Source organism: Neomonachus schauinslandi, chromosome 7, assembly GCF_002201575.2.
Source record: "Neomonachus schauinslandi chromosome 7, ASM220157v2, whole genome shotgun sequence".
Taxonomy (NCBI): Eukaryota; Metazoa; Chordata; class Mammalia; order Carnivora; family Phocidae; genus Neomonachus; species Neomonachus schauinslandi.
The window spans coordinates 83,493,654-83,512,384 of record NC_058409.1 but is presented as its reverse complement, the minus strand read 5'-3'; the positions used below and the strand labels follow the sequence as shown (position 1 = coordinate 83,512,384).

The 18,731-nt window shown below is 36.3% G+C and overlaps 1 protein-coding gene and 1 pseudogene across 1 annotated transcript in view; one reads left to right on the top strand and one right to left on the bottom strand.

Annotated features, from left to right (window-relative positions):
• Positions 1–18,731, top strand: part of TMEM232 (transmembrane protein 232) — a gene marked incomplete at its 5' end in the record, with an annotated part of 218,900 nt that overhangs the window by 169,360 nt on the left and 30,809 nt on the right. The window lies entirely within an intron of this gene.
• On the bottom strand, positions 2,575–3,572 carry LOC110588657 (annotated as a pseudogene).

The following is an 18,731-nucleotide window of genomic DNA, read 5'->3' as shown; positions in this document are numbered from 1 at the left end:
AAATTTTTTATAAAGGGATTGATAAGATATTGGTTGAAAAAGGGAAAAAGAAAAATTAAAAAAAAATTTTTTTAAATTAACTTTGAAAGACTAACAAATCAGGGGGGAAAAGCCATGAATTCTATGTGCTGTATTCCCCTAGCGGTGGAGTTCTGCCATTCTCATTGATCGGTAAACTTGGTCTTGGCTGGCTATTCTTGCTGATCTTCTGGGGGAGGGGCCTGTTGCAGTGGTTCCCAAATGTCTTTGCTGGAGGTGGAATTGCCCCGCCCTTGCCAGGTCTGGGCTAAGTAATCTGCTCGGGTTTGCTCTTGGGAGCTTTTGTTCCCTGCAAGCTTTCCGTACAGCTTTGGAGGAGGAGAATGAAAATGGCGGCCTCCCAGTCTCTGCCCAGAGGAGCTGAGAACTTGGGCCCCGCTCCTCAGTGAGCCCCCAGAGAAAAGCAGTCAATCACTCCCATCTCCCCAGTCTCCAGCCACACTCGGTGCTCACCCGGCCTGTGACCGAGTGTTTCTATCTCTGGCACACAACCCCCTGTGGAGTCTCCAAACTCAGCAGATCCCTGCGGTGCACTCCTGTGCCACTCCTCCTGGTGGGGAAGAAGGGGAGTCTCCCCGGATCTGCCACTTGTTGGGTCCCTGCTGGAAGAGCAGTGGTCCAACTGTGCCATGATCACAGTTTATGGCAACCCCGAGCTGAGAGCCCACTCCTCGGTCCGTCTCTGCAGCTGGCTTCCCTGCTCCGATACCTGGGAACTCCGTGGCACTCAGGTACCCCTGGTCTTTCTGTGACCCCGAGGGTCCTGAGACCACACTGTCCCAGTGAGTGTCCCACCCCCTGCTCAGCCACTGGAGTGGCGTCCCTCAGTGGAGCAGACTTCTAAATTCCAATTTTCTGCTCCGCAGCTCTATCACTTGTCAGTAGCAGCTAACGGAGGCCCCCTCCCTCACCGTCTATCTTCCCAAATACCGCCTCAGATTCACTTCTCCGCACGTCCTACCTTCCAGAAAGTGGTCGCTTTTCTGTCCAGAGAGTTGCTGCTATTCTTTTCTTCGATCTCCTGTTGAGTTCGTAGGTGTTCAGAATGGTTTGATCCCTATCTAGCTGAATTCCTGGGACCAGACGAAATTTAGGTCTCCTACTCCTCCACCATCTTGCTCCTCCTAGTTTTGTTCTTTTTAAGATTGCTTTGCCTATTCAGGATCTTTTACGGTTCCATACAAATTTTAAGATTATTTTTTCTAGTTCTGTGAAAAAAATGCTATTGGTATTTTGATCGAGATTGCATTAAGTCTGTAGATTGCTTTGGGTAGTGTGGTCATTTTAATGTTTGTTCTTCCAATTCATGAGCATGAGATATCTTTCCATTTGTTTGTGGTATAGTTCTTTTACCTCCTTGGTTAAGTTTAATCGTAGGTATTTTATTATTTTTGGTGCAATTGTAAATGGGATTGTTTTCTTAATTTCTTTCTGCTGCTTCATTATTAGTGTACAGAAATGCAACAGATTTCTGTATATTGATTTTGTATATTGTGACCTTACTGAATTCATTTATCAGTTCCACTAGTTTTTTGGTGGAGTTTTTAGGGTTTTCCATATATAGTATCATGGCATCTGCAAATAATGAAAGTTTTACTTCTTTCTTACTAATTTGGATGTCTTTTGTTTCTTTTTCTTATCCGAGTGCTGTGGTTAGGACTTCTATGTAGTATTATGTTAAATAAAAGTGGTGAGAGTGGACGTCCTTGTCTTGTTCCTGATCTTAGGGAAAAAGCTCTGTTTTTCTTCATTGAGTTTGATGTTCACTGTTGGTTTTTTCATATATGGCCTTTATTATGTTGAGGTATGTTCCATCTAACCCTAATTTGTTGAGGGTTTTTACCATGAATCTATGTTGTATTTTGTCAAATGCTTTCTCTGCATCTGTTGAAATGATCATATGATTTTTATCCTTAGTTTTGCTAATGTGATGTGTCATGTTGACTGATTTGCAAATATTGAACCACTCTTGCATAACAGGAATAAATCTCATATGATCATAGTGAATGATGTTTTTAATGTATTGTTGGATTTGGTTTGCTAATATTTTGTTGAGGATTATTGCCTCTATGTTCATCAGAGATAAACATCTCTTTTTTGCAGTGTCTTTATCTGGTTTTAGTATCAAGGTAATTCTGGTCTCATATAATGAATTTGGAACCTTTCCTTCATCTTCTATTTTTTAGAATAGTTTGAGAAGAATAGCTGTGCACTTTTCATTAAATGTTTTCAAAGAACCAGCTCCTGATTGGTAGAATTCACCTGTGAAAACTTCTGGTCCTGGACTTTAGTTTTGTTGTTGTTGTTGTTTGTTTTGTTTTTTATTTTTAGAAACACAGTACAATAATTAATCTTATTTGTTCAAGGGCTCCTATTGCAAACATTAAACCAAGCATGGGCATTGATTCTGTGAACCCAGATTAATATATTTGGGAAGATAAAAACAAACTGTGATCCATGTATATGGATGAAAAACTAAAGGCTCATGGTTAATCACATTATAGTTTTAAATTTCTATAGCCTAGAAGCCAGAAGTCACAGGTCTTTTAGGTCTTTCTGGATGTCCGATAAGGTATTTGTACTTTTCTTGAGCTGAGGAATCTTATCATCCTTTAGCTTCTGATTGATAACACTGGTTAATCTCTGAGCATTCAGGATACATGGGAGGCTCAGGAACACTTCATTCTTAATGCCATACATTCCTTCACTATTGTTGCCACTGGATGTATCCTGGATAGATTTTTAAGCATGGATTCAATGAGATCAGCCACACTTAATCCAATAGCCCCGTTGGTATATCCTTTTAGCTTGATGACTTCATAGGCACTTTCAGCTACCATCTTATTCGCTTCTTTCCAGTTTTCACTGTCATTGTCAGTTCTCATTTCTGGATTAATTTCCTGGAGAGAAATGCCTGCCACATTCACTCCACTCCACACAGCCACATGTGAGTCTCCATGTTCTCCCAAAATGCATCCATGGCAGTTGAATGAATGCCATGTTTTTCAGCCATAAGATAGTGAAATCTAGCAGAATCCAGATTACAACCATTTCCAATCACAGGATGCTTGTGTAGGCCACATAGTTTCCAGGTAACATATATAAGAATATCCACTGGGTTGGAAACCACAAATTATGATACAATCAGGACTATACTTGACTATCTGAGGAATAATGAATTTGAAGAAATGAACATTCCTCTGCACCAGATTGAGGTGGCTCTCTCCCTCCTGCTGGTGGACTTCCACAGTTACCACCAAAATCTTAGAATTGGCAGTCGCAGAATAATCTTTATCTGCCACAATTGTAGGTGTCTGAAGAAATAAGCTCCCATGTTGCAGATCCATCATTTCTCCTTTGAAATTATTTTCCAAAACATCCACAAGGGCAAGTTCATCTGCCAGAGACTTTCCCAGAATGCTGATGGCACATGCCATACCAACTTGTCCAACACCCACTACAGTGATCTTATTGTTTGGATTGGTTGCTTCTTCTGCAACTGGTGCACTCAGTTTTTCCTTAAGAGTTGCCATTATGGCCAGGAGAGAAACGGCTGTAAGAGTCATGGGAAGAAGACAATGTCAGCTGTGTGTGTCTCCTCCAGTGCAGGATCTGCCTATTGGGAGTTTTTTTTTTTATTATAGATTCAATTTCATTGCTATTAATCAGTCTGTTCAAATTTTCTATTTCTTCCTGCTTCAGTTTTGGTAGGTGATATGTTTTTAGGAATTTATCCATTTCTTCTAGGTTGTCCAATTTGTTGGCTTTGTAATTTTTTCATATCCTCTTATGATCTTCTGTATTTCTGTGGTGACTGTTATATCTCTTTCATTCCTAATTTTATTTGGACCCCCTCTCTCTCTTTTTTTTTTGAATGAGTCTGGCTAAAGGTTTATCAATTTTCAAAGAACCAGCTCCTGATTTCATTGATTTGTTCTATTGTTTTTTTTTTTTTGGTTTCTATTTTGTTTTTGCTCTACTCTTTTTATTTTCTTCCTTCTACTGGTTTTGGATTTTGTTTGTGTTCTTCTTTTTCTAGCTCTTTAGGTGTAAGGTTAGGTTTTTTTATTTTAGATTTTTTTGTTTTTGTTTTTGAGGTAGGCCTATAAAGCCATAAACTTTCTCTTAGAATAACTTTTGCTGCATCCCAAGATTTTTTTTTTTTTTTTTTTTATTCATGAGAGACAGAGCGAGAGAGAAAGGCAGAGGGAAAAGCAGGCTCCCAAGGAACAGGGAGCCTGATGCGGGACTCTATCCCAGGACCCTGAGATCAGGACCTGAGTCGAAGGCAGACGCTTAACCATCTGAGCCACCCAGGCGCCCTTTTTTTTTTTTTTTCCTCCCAAGATTTTGGATTGTCATATTTTCATTTGTTTCCAGTATTTTTTATTTCCTCTTTGATTTCTTGGTTTACCCACATTGTGTGGTAGCATGTTATTTTTTTAATAGTAATGACCAGGTTTTCCAAAAAATAAATAAAATTGCAATGCTTTAACTACATTAGCTAAGAAAAAAGGAGAGTATACTCAAAAACCAAAGTGAGAAATGGAAGAGAAAAACAATACAACACATAACCACAGAATACATAATGTGATAACAGATTACTGTAGCCAATTACATACTAACAAATCAGATAACTTAATTAACATCTATGTATTTATGCTCTTTCCAAATTTTTTCTTGTGGTTAATTTCTAGCATTTTGGTTGGAAAAGATGCACAGTGTGACTTCAATCTTTCTGAATTTGTTGAGACTGTTTTGTGGCTTAATATGTGATCTATTCTGGAGATGGTTCCATGTGCACTTGAGAAGAACGTGTATTGTTTCAGGATGAATTATTTTGAACATGTCTGCTAAATCCATCCTTCCAATATGTCATTCAAAGCAATTGTTTCCTTTGTGATTTTTCTGTTTGGATGATCTATTCATTCATATAAGTAGGGTGTTAAAATCACCTATTATTATTCTATTACTATTGACTACTTCATGTATGTTATAAGCTGCTTTATGTATTTGGGTACTCCCATGTTGGATGCATAAATATTTACAACGTTTGTATCTTGTTAGATTATTTCTTTTATGATAATGCGGTGTTCTTCTTTTTTTCTTGTTACTGTCTTTGTTTTAAAGTCTATTTTGTCTGATATAAGTATTGTTACCCTGGCTTTCTTTTCACTTCCATTTGCATAATAAATGCTTTTTCACCCCTTCACTTTCAATCTGTATGTGTCTTTAGATATGGAATGTGTCTCTTGTGGAAAGAATATAAATGTATCTTTTTTATTTAATCCATTCCATCACCCTGTGTATTTGATTGGAGCATTTAGTCCATTTACATTCAAAGTAATTATTGATAGGTATGTACATATAGCCATTTTGTTACTTGTTTTATGGTTTTTGTAGTTCTACTCTTTTCCTTTCTTGCTCTCTTCTCTCATGGTTTGCTAGCTTTCTTTAGTGATATACTTGGATTCCTTCCTCTTTATTGTTTGTCTATCTGTTAGTGGTTTTTTATTTGTGGTTACCATTGGGTTTGGATATAACATCTTATATGTATAGCAGTCTATATTAAGTTGATGGTCACTTAAGTTTGAATCCATTCTTTACTTCTCTCACCTCCATGTTTTAGGTATATAGGGTTATACTTTACATCCTTTTATTTTGTGAATCCTTTTACTGATTTTTATAGATATACTTGATTTTACTGCTTTTGTGCTTCATGTTCAGGCATGTTACTTATATCCATTTCATTAGGTCTCTTGCTGTGATTTTTGTCCTTTTTTTTTTTTTCATTTGGGACATACTGCTCTGAATCTTCATTTTGTCTCCCTCTGTGACTGTTTCTGTGTGTTATGGAAGTAAGGTATGTCTCCTGAACTTGAACATAATGGCCTTATGAAGAAGAGATCCTGTAGTGACCTGCAGTGTAATGTCCCCTGTTCACCAGAACCTGGCACTTCAGGGGTGTTTCCTGTGTGTGTGTTGTGTGCACCCTGCTGTTGTGGCTGAGCTGCTTTTGCCTTCAGTCCAGTTATCTGTGATGGCTCTCTTTGCCTATTGTGGGCAGAGTTTGGTCCCCTATTAGTGGGCAGTCTTGGACCACCTGGGCTTAAGTTCAGTCAGACCAGGCATGTGCCAATGATGCAATAGCATCAAAGAGCATGAAACTTCACAGGTGGGGCATGCAGTGCCAGTAATTTCTGCACTGGCAGGAGGGGATCTCTAGCTGCCAAGGACCTAGGCAGGCCAGGTGAGATCTAGGCAGATCTGAAGAACCCCCAGGGTTGGGAAGCAGGGTGTAGCAATGTTTTGTCCAGTGTGCTGTAGGAGGTAACCTGGAGCTAAGGCCTGGCTGGGACGGCCATGTCTGCTGAACGAGATGGTATGACTCACACTGTTAGCAAGTTAGGTGGTAAGTGTGCTGTGGTGGTTCCCACAGGTGTCCCTGTGTCTAGGCTGGGAAGTAGGGGAGGGAAATGGCCCATACCAACCCTTTTTGCTGGAGAAGTCTCCCAATGACCCTTGCCCGTCCAGCACACTCTCTGACATTAGTAAACAAATCTCCCTCCCATATACCATAGGTATTTTTCAAAACTGCTGCTTCTGTGATGTATCTCTGTGGGGCTGTTTGTTGTGTTGTCTCTTTAAGGGTGGGGATTCAGTTTCCCTTCCCCTCCCAGGTTTCCTAGAAGCGTACTGATTTTTTAAATTCCAGCTTTTAAGCCCCACTGATTGTAAGAACTCAAAAATTTGGCCTCTCTGGTTTTCAAAGCCAAATGTTATAGGGATTCATCTTCCTCATTCTAGCTCCCTGTGCCTGGAGTTTCAGGTGTGAGGATCTGTTTCTCTCCCTTTTCCATGCCTACAAAGTGCCTCTCTCTTGAGGACATTCCTGCTGGTCTGTTTAGCTCCTGACCTGGTCTCTACCCTTCCTACCCTCTTTGATGTGGACTCTTGTCTACATTTAGCTGTGAAGAGTCTGTTCTATCAGTCTTTGGACCATTTTCTGGGTTATTGACACTGATGTGTCTGTTATCTAGTTGTATCCATGGGACAAGGTGCGGTTAGGGTCCTCTGACTCCACCATCTTCACTGGAATGCCTCTATACTTTCTATAAAGTACCTAAATTAAGAGATTAAGAATGGACTTAACTCAAAGCTTCAGAGTGTTTTCAACCAAAATAGAGAACAAGAAAGAGCAATACCATTGAAATAAAGCCATTAGACTCTACATTATTTGAAGACAATAATCTGTTATTTAGCTTTAGAAACAATCATCCAGCTAATACTTCTACAAACACTGGCAGTCAACATTGAATTAAATTAAACATAGATTTCAGTTTAATTGTTTTACATTTGTTACAAAATTGAATAAAAATAGTATTGCATAAAAATAGCATTGTGTAAAAATAAAATTATAATTTATTTAACAAGCTTAAATAATATTAATGTGGCTCCAAAAATACACATTATAGTTTTAAAATCTGACAAAAGGAGTAAGTAAAAATGTGTTACATTCCCCCTCTTATATAGAGTGGGGAAATAATCAAAAGGAGATTATGATGCAAAGTCTGTTTTTTTACCCTAATAATTTTTGATATATAGAATTTTTTGAGAAATATTAATGTAATGAAAAGAACTAAAAATAGAATATATGCCTTCCTAATCATGGGAGTAAATTAGAAGAGGAATAACAAAATTCTACATGGAGAATATACACAGTAAAAACAATAAATCATACAAGACATAGCAAATAAAACAAAAAAAAGACAAGACATATAAATTATAATAAAAGTAAATGCCATTAGTTCCATAGTAGCCAAAGGAAAAATTAAACTAAGTGTAACTGAGAAGAAACTGTTAAAATGAGATTAAATTTAAAAAAAAGGAATGAAAACGATTTGTTAGGAAAAATCAAACATTAAAATATGGTGAGTTGCAACACTGTTTTCAGACAAATTTGAATTTTAAGCAGAAATCATTAAACAGTTCAAAGACCATAATGTTACATTGACAAATGGCACATTTGACAACTAATGCATTCTCATTGACTATTTCCACATATACTGAAAGTGACTGGAAGGAAATAAGCCAAATTAAACAGCAATTATCTCAAGGAGATATGATCATAGACAATTTGCACTTTGATGATACATACTGTTCTGGATTCATGCCCATAAATATTTAGAAAGGAAAGAAGTTAATGAAAGAAAGAAAAAACTTTCTGCAAAATAAAATAAATTTAACTGGTTTTTAACCTTTTTTCTTTGTTCTTAACATATCATATATCCATATCTCTGTCTTTGCCTAACTACCCCCTTTTAAAATTGCTTCTCTGTTTTCTAACACATTTTTTCTTTTTCTTTTTTTTAAAATTTTTTAAAGATTTTATTTATTTATTTGAGAGAGAGAATAGGAGAGAGAGAGAGACCACATGAGAGGGGGAGGGTCAGAGGGAGAAGCAGACTCCCTGCTGAGCAGGAAGCCTGATGCGGGACTCGATCCTGGGACTCCAGGATCATGACCTGAGCCAAAGGCAGTCGCTTAACCAACTGAGCCACCCAGGCACCCTAACACATTTTTTCTTTCTAGTTTTCCTCCCCCATCTGTGGTTGTGTCTTCTCTGGATTTTCTTTGTTCCAAAGTTTTCTCTCCTTGCTGTTACGTCCTTCCTTTTAATCATGTGGATTTAATTACTGCCTTTCCCTGGGAAGTTTTTATTACCTCTCTACCATGCTTCTCCCTTTGCAACTACTTGGTGGGTACCTCTACCTGAACATCTTGGTGACACCAAAAACTCAGTACAGTATGTCTAAAACTGAAGTAATTTAGTGTCATTCATCAGTAATCAAATAAGTATCTACCTTAGCCTTTAAAGGCTAAAAATTTAATGGATCCTTCTAAAATTTGGCCCTCTTTCTTATTCTCTTTTTGGTAAAAGCACTATCAACCTCTGAAATATCTAGGCTCAACATCTCTGTTTTGCTTTAGTTAGTTAGTAGGTAGTTAGTTGGTTACTTTACTCTTCTCCCTCTCATGCTTTTCAAATCCAAATAGTGGCCTCAAGTTATATTTTCATTTTTCTACCTGGTCTTCATCTCTACTGGCTACTCTCTATTCATGTTTCACAAGCTTCACCTGTACTTTTGAAATAGCCTCCTAAATTATCTTATCACAAATCTCTGCACTTTTGATTCATCTTACAATCTATTGCCCATTCAATCTGCTAAAGTATAAAACTCTTGGATTCACCCTCACTCTTCCATGCTTAGCACAAGTGCAGGTATATTGTGGAAGTGACTTACTATCAATTAAACATTTCCTAATTCTTTCCAGCAAGAAGTTTTCTTTCCCTTCTAAGAAATCCTATAGCCCTACCTTCCTAGCATTTATTATTTATACTTAATATTATAGTCATTTATGAACAGCATTTACTGCACATTTGGTATTTTTAAAGCTCAATAATGTGATATATTTCCAGTATGGGATATTTTTTTAAGTACAGTAAGAATTATAATTATCTCCTTATAGTTCAGCTTAAGAGAAAATTTGTTTACAAGCAAGTGCTAAAATACTGAGAGAAGTTCCATTATTTTTGTTGACTCTGGCTAAATGTTCTAGCAAAGTGAACTACCAAAGACCCTTATTCAGTTTACTTTTTTTTTTTTAACATCTCACTTCTAAAGTAAAGCTGGCTACAGAATCTTGGCTTTAAGAAATAGCCTAGTGCAATCTTTACAACTGTAGGAGAATAACAATTGTCCCTCTTGCCACAAAGTATACTTAAAAGAAATTAAGTATACTTAAAAGAAATATAATAACATGGTATTAGAACTAATTTTTATAGCAATGACATCAGATGATACAGTAATAATTAGTTATTAGGAGGAACAAAATGTATTTTGTATCACAGACAACTGATACAATTTTTGACTAGTTGGTTGATTAAACTCTTCTAACTTCTTAGTTTCACCTCAGTGCCCTTCTCAATTTTGAACAGTACAATACAGTATACTTTTATTTGAAGAACCCATTCAGATTGCTTAAATTTCCTTGGGATTGATTTTGCAGCCTCTAAGTACAGGTAGTAGTTGGTTCTGTGTGCACACACAAAAAAACTTGAATTGATTTAAAATGAACTAGGTCAATGTAGATCAATTTAGGCCACAGCAACCCATGAAGAGATGCAAATTAGGATTCTCCTACTGAGACTGAAAATGGATTCCATCAAGTCTTCTCTGAGCAAATTCTGAAAATGTACCTTAAAAGGGACAGCTATAAAAATTCCAAGATTACTGTAGCAATTTGAATAAGAGAACATGGAAGAAAGGACAGGAAATAAAAAGATATTTTGATAAAAGAATTTCCCAATATGTAGCCTAGTGTTTTAATTTTCAGTTTAATCGGTTAGAAGGATGATGCCAGTGAAAGAAAAAAGTAAAAGAGCAATCTACTAATGACTTAATACCAACTGCACTTGTCAATCATATTTTCTCCTGCAAAAGTGATAAAGGGCAGTGTTCAGTTTCAAATATAATGGAAAACACTGTACCCCAATGCGTGCATTTACTCTCTTCAATGTGTAAAAAACCAAAAAGTAATAGCTAATTCATAAAGCCATTGCACCAAAAACTGGAGCTGACTTTATTTGAGGGTCACATTGCTACCACATACTGATTATTTCACTGATGTCATGAGATCAGAATATACAAAATGGAAATGACTTTACAATTTCTTCTGGTGCATTTACCTGAAGCACAATCAGCTGTTCTCTGTAATTTATTACCAGAGCGAAGTGGAATCCCCATTCTGAAAATCCCAGGCATAAGATACTTGACTTTGAATCTCTACTGTTTACCTTCAGAACTTTTTGATAATAAGGTGCTCATTAAGAGCAAATTCATTGACAGACATGTTTTTAGTTTGGGTGAAACTAGAGATGACCCCATATAAGGATCTTAGCTCTGGCTCTGCCACTAACTATCTGGGTTGTAACACAGCCTGCAGCCTCTCAGCACTTTAATTTCCTCATCTCAGACTCTCATTGGAGCCTCTCTTACCTTGTCTGAACTCTCTGAGACTTGGTTTCCTCATCTGAGTTATTCGTCATAGTCAGCCTGTTTAGTTCTTTCACAACTTCCCTTATAAAAACCAAGACTCATTTTTAATTCCATAAGGCAATAAAGGCCAATATTATAAAACATAAACACCTTAAGCAGTGTGACATAGACTTCAGAACAAAAAATATTACCAGGGCTAAACTAAAAAAGGACATTACTAAATGGTAGGGGTGGAAATCAATTCACTAAGAATAAAAAACAGTCCTAAAAATGGATGGGGCTAAAACATGTACTTATGAATACATGAAGCAAATAATGGAAGTGAAGAGAGAAATAGACAAATCCATACTTTGAATTTGAAGTATCTATAATACTTACACAGTTAAATAATTCTTTCTCAGCAACTAATATAACAATTAGGCACAAAATCAGTAAGGATATCAGAGCCTGAAACATTATCAACTAACTTTATGTAATAAACATTATAGAACATTCCAACTAACAACAGCAGAATATAAATTATTTTCATGTATACATAGAACATTCACCAAGATAGACAATATTCTGAGCCATAAATCAAATCATAACATATTTAATAAAAATCATAGAAAGTTTATTCTAAGATTGTAAAAAAAAAAAAAAACCCTTAAATTAGAAAACAGTAACAGGTATCTGGAAAATCTCCAAATACTTGGGTTATTTAGAAGTGTGTACCTTAATTCCATGAGAAAAGAAGTCATATGAAAAGTAGAAAATGTTTTAAATTGAAAGAAAACAAAAATTTTAAATGTTAAATGCAGTTAAAGAATGTAAAATGTAAAATACAGTTAAAGCAATGTTTAAAGGGAAATGTATAACATTAAATGTTTATATTAGAAAACAAAATATCTCAAATTGGTGATCTAAGCTTCCACTTTAAGAAATGGTAAAGGAAGGCAAATTAAACTTGAAGTAGAAGAAAGTATAATAAATATAAGTGCAGGGCCACCTGGGTGGCTCAGTTGGTTAAGCGACTGCCTTCAGCTCAGGTCATGATCCTGGAGTCCCTGGATCGAGTCCCACATCGGGCTCCCTGCTCAGCAAGGAGTTTGCTTCTCCCTCTGACCCTCCCCACTCTCATGTGCTCTCTCTCTCTCATTCTCTCTGTCTCAAATAAATAAATAAAATATTTAAAATAAATAAATAAAAATAAATAAATAAATATAAGTGCAGTAATAAATGAAATTGAAAGTGGAAAAAACAGTAAATGGAAATCAAATCCTTGTTCTTCGCAAAGATCAAAAAAATGATAAACCTCTAGCCAGACTTACCAAGTTAAAAAAAAAAGGAAGCTACAAATTATCAATATCAAATTAAAATGGAAACATCATTACAGATCTTACAGACATTAAAAGGATAATAATATAATATATAATATAATATTACAAACTATTTAATGCCCATAAATTGAATAGCTTAGATGCAATAGGCAAATTCCTTGAAAGGTAAAACTATCAAAGTTCATTCAAGAAGAAATGAGTGTAACGTGACTAATACAGATAAAGGAATTGAATTCATAGTTAAAATCCTTCCAAGAAAGAAAATACTGGGCCAAATGGATTCGTGAATTCTCCCAAACCTTTAAGGAAGAAATCATATCTACTCTACAAAAAAGGTAACACTTTCTAATTCATATTATGAGTCCAGCACTGCCCTGATACTAAAACCAGAAAAAGGTGTTACAAGAAAAAATCAGTGATGGCTATTTTTCATGAACATAGACATAATTTTTTTTTTAATTTTGGTATGTTATGTTAATCACCATACATTACATCATTAGTTTTTGATGTAGTGTTCCATGATTCATTATTTGCGAGCTCTATTACAAAGCTGTAATCATCAAGACAGTATGGTACTGGCACAAGAACAGACACATAGATCAATGGAACAGAATAGACAGCCCAGAAATAGACCTCGACTCTATGGTCAACTCATCTTTGACAAAGCAGGAAAGAATGTCCAATGGAAAAAAGTCTCTTCAACAAATGGTGTTGGGAAAATTGGACAGCCACATGCAGAAGAATGAAACTGGACCATTTCCTTACACCACACACAAAAATAGGTTCCAAATGGTTGAAAGACCTCAATGTGAGACAGGAGTCCATCAAAATCCTAGAGAAGAACACAGGCAGCAACCTCTTCGACCTCAGCCACAGGAACTTCTTCCTAGAAACATTGCCAAAGGCAAGGGAAGCAAGGGCAAAAGTGAACTATTGGGACTTCATCAAGATAAAAAGCTTCTGCACAGCAAAGGAAACAGTCAACAAAACCAAAAGACAACCAACAGAATGGGAGAAGATATTTGCAAATGACGTATCAGATAAAGGGCTAGTATCCAAAATCTATAAAGACATAAATTTTTTTACAAAATGATAGCAAATAAAATTCAGCAATATGTAAAAAAGATAATAAATTATGAGCCAGTGGGTTTTATTCCAGGAATGCCATTTCAACATTGAAAAATCAATCATTATAATTACTATATTCCTAGACTAAAGAAGAAAAACCTTTATATGATTATTTAAATAGATGAAGAAAAGTATTTAACAAAATTCAATATTCCTTCAAAATAAAAACTCTTAAAACTAGAAATAGGGGTGCCTGGGTGGGCTCAGTCAGTTAAGTGTCTACCTTAGGCTCAGGTCATGATCTCAGAGTCCTGGGATAGAGCCCTATATCTGGCTCCCTGCTCAGTGGGGAGTCTGCCTCTCCCTCTGCCCCTCCCCCCTGCTTATGTTCACACTCTCTTGCAAATAAATAAAATCTTTAAAAATAATAAAATAAAACTAGAAATAGTTTTCTATTTCTAACACAGGAAATCTATGAAAACATATAGCTTACATTATATATAATGGAGAAAGGAAATGAATAGGCACACTTAAAAAAAAAAAACCTTACAGTTGATAAAATTATCTGCTAAAATCCTATGAAATCTACAAGAGTCACCAGAATAAGTGAGTTTAGCAAGGTTACATAACAAAAGGCCAATATACAAAATCAACTGTAATTGTCTATACTAGTAATTAATAATTAGAAATCACAATAAAAATGTTTTACAAGAGCAGCAAAACCAAACCATGCAATAATTAGATATAACGTGAAGGAAGTAAACAAACAAACAAACAAACAAAAAACACTGATAAAAGTAACCAAAAAAGATCTAAAGAGGAGAGAGATACAGTGTTCATGAATTGGTGAAATCAATATTGTGAAGATGTCAATATTCTTGAAACTGATCCACAGCTGCAGTGCAATCACAATATCTCAACAGTATTTTTATAGCCATAGCTCATAAAATTGATTATGAAATTTACATGGAAAAAAAGAACTAGAATTTAAAAAGCAATTTTGAAAAATAAGAATATTACCTGGTATCTACACTTGTTATAAAACTACCGCAAGTGAGAGAGTGTGGCATGGGCATCAAGATAGACAAATAGATCAACAGAACAGAAAAAAATGTCTAAAAATATACCTACACAAATGCAGTCAATTGTATTTTGACAAAGGTGCAAATGTAATGACAATGGATAAAGGACAGTCTCTTAAATGGTGCTGGGATGTCTGGAATTCCATATACAAAAAAATTGACAAATACCTTGTATGATATAGAAAATTAACTCAAAATGGATCCGAAACGAATTTCACACTTAAAATTATATAATTTCTCCAAGAAAAATAGAAGAAAATCTTTCGTGGTTTATGCAAGATTTCTTTCTTTCTTTTTTTTTTTGGTGTAGTGTTCCATGATTCATTATTTGCGTATAACACCCAGTGCTCCATGCAGAACATGCCCTCTTTAATACCCATCACCAGGCTAACCCATCCCCCCACCCCCTCCCCTCTAGAACCCTCAGTTTGTTTTTCAGAGTCCATCGTCTCTCATGGTTCATCTCCCCCCTTCAATTTTCCCCCCTTCATTCTTCACCTCCTGCTATCTTCTTCTTCTTCTTTTTTTTTTTTAACATATAATGTGTTATTTGTTTCAGAGGTACAGATCTGTGATTCAACGGTCTTGCACAATTCACAGCTCTCACCATAGCACATAACCTCCCCAATGTCTATTACCCAGCTGCCCCATCCCTCCACCCCCCACCAGTCCAGCAACCCTCAGTTTGTTTCCTGAGATTAAGAATTCCTCATATCAGTGAGGTCATATGATACATGTCTTTCTCTGATTGACTTATTTTGCTCAACATAACACTCTCCAGTTCCATCCACGTCATTGAAAATGGCAAGATTTCATTTCTTTTTTGGCTTATGCAAGATTTCTTAATTACTGCACCAAAAGCATGAGCCATTCAATTTTTAAAAATCATAAATTGGATTCCCGGAAAAAGACGGAAGAGTAGGAGGACCCTAAGTTCATCTCATTCCATGAATACAATTAGTTGAAAGCCACATCAGTATAAATAACCAAGAAAATGACCCAAAGACCAGCAGAACGGACTCTTTACAGTTAAATGTAGAGAAGAGGCCACATCAAAGATAGTAGCAAGGACAGAGACCAGGTCAGAAGCTAAATGGACCGATTGGACTGTCCAGAAAAGGGATGGACACCATGGACACAGGAAAGAGAAACAGACTCTTACACCAGGGAGCCTGGATGGGGAAACTAATCCTCATAACATTTAGCTGTGAAAGCCAGAGGGGCCAAATTCCAAGAGTTCTTACAATCAGCAGGGCTTAAAACCTAAAATTAGAAAACTCAACAGTCTTGTAGGAGAGTCTTGTAGGACCAAGGTGCAGGTAACACACAGGAGACACCTCTGAAGTGCCAGGTCCTGGTGAATGGGAAATTGCATTGCAGGGCACTAGAGAAACTAGAAATCAACCACAAGAAAATAATCTGGAAAGAACACAAATATATGGAGGTTAAGTAATATGCTACTAACACAATGAATGGGTGAACCAGGAAATCAAAGAAGTCATCCAAAAATACATGGAGACAAATGAAAACACTATAGGTCCAAAATCTTTGGGATGCAGCAAAAGCTGTTCTAAGAGTAAATTTTATAGCATTACAGGCCTACCTCAAGAAACAAGAAAAATCTGAAATAAACACCCCAACCTTATACCTACAGGAGCAAGAAAAAGAAGAACAAACAAAATTCAAAACCAGTAGAAGAGGGTGCCTGGGGTGGCTCAGTTGGTTAAGTGACTGCCTTCAGCTCAGGTCATGATCCCAGGGTCCTGGGATTGAGTCCCACATCAGGCTCCCCCTGCTCTGCAGGGAGCCTGCTTCTCCCTCTGCCTCTGCCTGCCACTCCCCTGCTTGTGCTCTCTCTCTCTGTCAAATAAATAAATAAAAATCTTAAAAAAAAAACTAGTAGAAGAAAGGAAATAATAAAGAGTAAAGCAGAGGCGTGCCTCAGTTGGTTAAGCATCCAACTCTCAATCTCAGCTCAGGTCTTGATCTCAGGGTTGTGAGTTCAGGCCCTGAGTTGAGCCCAGCATGGAGCCTACTTAACAAAACAAAACAAACCCTGAAATGTAAAGCAGAAATAAACAAAATGAAGCTAAGAAAACAATAGATCGGGCCCCTGGGTGGCTCAGATGGTTAAGCGTCTGCTTTCGGCTTGGGTCATGATCCCAGGGTCCTGGGATCAAGTCCCGCATCAGGCTCCCTGCTCAGCGGGGTGCCTGCTTCTCCCTCTGCCTCTGCCTCTCTCTCTCTCTCTCCCTGTCTCTCATGAATAAATAAATAAAATCTTAAAAAAAAAATAGATCAATGAAACTAGGAGCTGGTTCTTTGAAAAAAATCAACAAAATTGATAAACCCTTAGCCAGACTCATAAATCATAGAGAGAGGATTCAAACAAAATCAGAAATAAAAAAGGAGAAAACAATGGATATCACAGAAATATAAAGTATTATAAGAGATGATCATGAAAAATTATTCTCCAACAAATTGGACAACCTAGAAGAAGTGGATAAATTCCTAGCAACATACAACCTTTCAAAGTTGAATTAGGAAGAAATAGAAAACTTAGAGTCGATTACCAGCAATGAACTTGAATCAGTAAATAAAAAACTCCCAACAAACTAAAGTCCAGGTCCAGACGGCTTCACAGGTAGATTCTGTTAATACATACTCTTCTCAAATTATTCCAAAAAAAGATGAAAGAAAACTTCCAAATTCATTCTATGAGGCCAGCATTATCCTCATACCAAAACCAGAGGGGTGACTGGTCGGGGGATGGATGAAATAGGTCAAGGAGATTAAGAGTAGACTTATACGAGCACTGAGTAATGAATTTTGTATATACAATAATTGTATATTGTATACCTGAAACTAACGTAACACTGTATGTTAAGTATACTGGACTTAAAATTTAAAAATGCAACTGGAAAACATTTTAGAATAAAATATAAGCAATATAACAAAAAAGTACACGTGAAGAATTTAAGTACTTGAAAATCTAAAAATTCTTGGGAACAAAATCAGTTCTTTTATCATTTTATATTGCAGTGGCAAAACCTAAGGCTGATTTTATTTACATTTATTTCTCTCTCTCAATATTTGTAGAATTTTGCTTTTATACTTTTTTCCTTGGGTCTCTCATCATGGTTTTTTGAACTGGTATAGAAAGTCATTTAAATACACATACTTACGTCTGTTTCAGCTCTGTAAGCTTTCTGTGCTATCTTTGAATACTGTTTCTATTTCAAATTTTCTGGGATTTTAAAAATTGATAATTCTTGGGTTGTATAACATTTTATTCCATTTTAGTTCTCTCTTTATTTGAACTTTATATTTTCCTCTATCTCTGGAAATCTTGAATTCATAATCCTTAACACTGGTTTATTTTTCATGTCTCCTCTGTTTTCTTAAAATGCTTTCCTATGTCTTGGTCTTTTACCATGGCATTTTATCTTTTCATACCAACCTTTCTCACATCTTTTTCTCTCTGACTTTTCTATTCTTAGGACTTTAAGTTCCTATTTTGTAGATATATTTTATATCCTATTAAGTGCCAAGTAGTATTCTATACCTACTTTCAGATTCCTGCTGTAAATAATTTTTTAAGTTTATTTTTTTCTAGATATATGCATTAATGTACATTCTTTTTGGCTTTCAGTAAGTTAGAGATTACTTTGGAAGTTTTCTCCTACTTGCCATTTATTGAGGAGAGGTCTATATAGGACTGGTCTTTGCCAACAAACAGTATTTACAAATTGTCCTGTGTCCCTTTCTATACATTTGCATGCTAGTGGATACCCAAAGTTAGATCTGTAGCTGGATAGAAACTGGGAAGAATTTCTGGTATGTTTTTACCTAATGTGGCTATGCTGGAATGTGAGATTTTTTTTTTTCTACCCATTCTATCTGTATTTCAGATTGCTGAATAGTGCTATTATCCTCAGTCTGTTTGGAAAACAGGGCCCTTCCTATCTCTGCAAGATTCTTTTAACCCTCAGTAGAACTTGATTTAGAGTAAGTAACCTCTCTAGGATAAAACTAACCCCTGTCCATTGATTTTCTTCTATTTAAGGCACCTTGGTGGCTCAGTTGGTTAAGTGACTCTTGATTTCAGCTCAGGTCATGATCTCAGGATTGTCAGATGGAGCCCCATGTCAGGCTCTGCACTG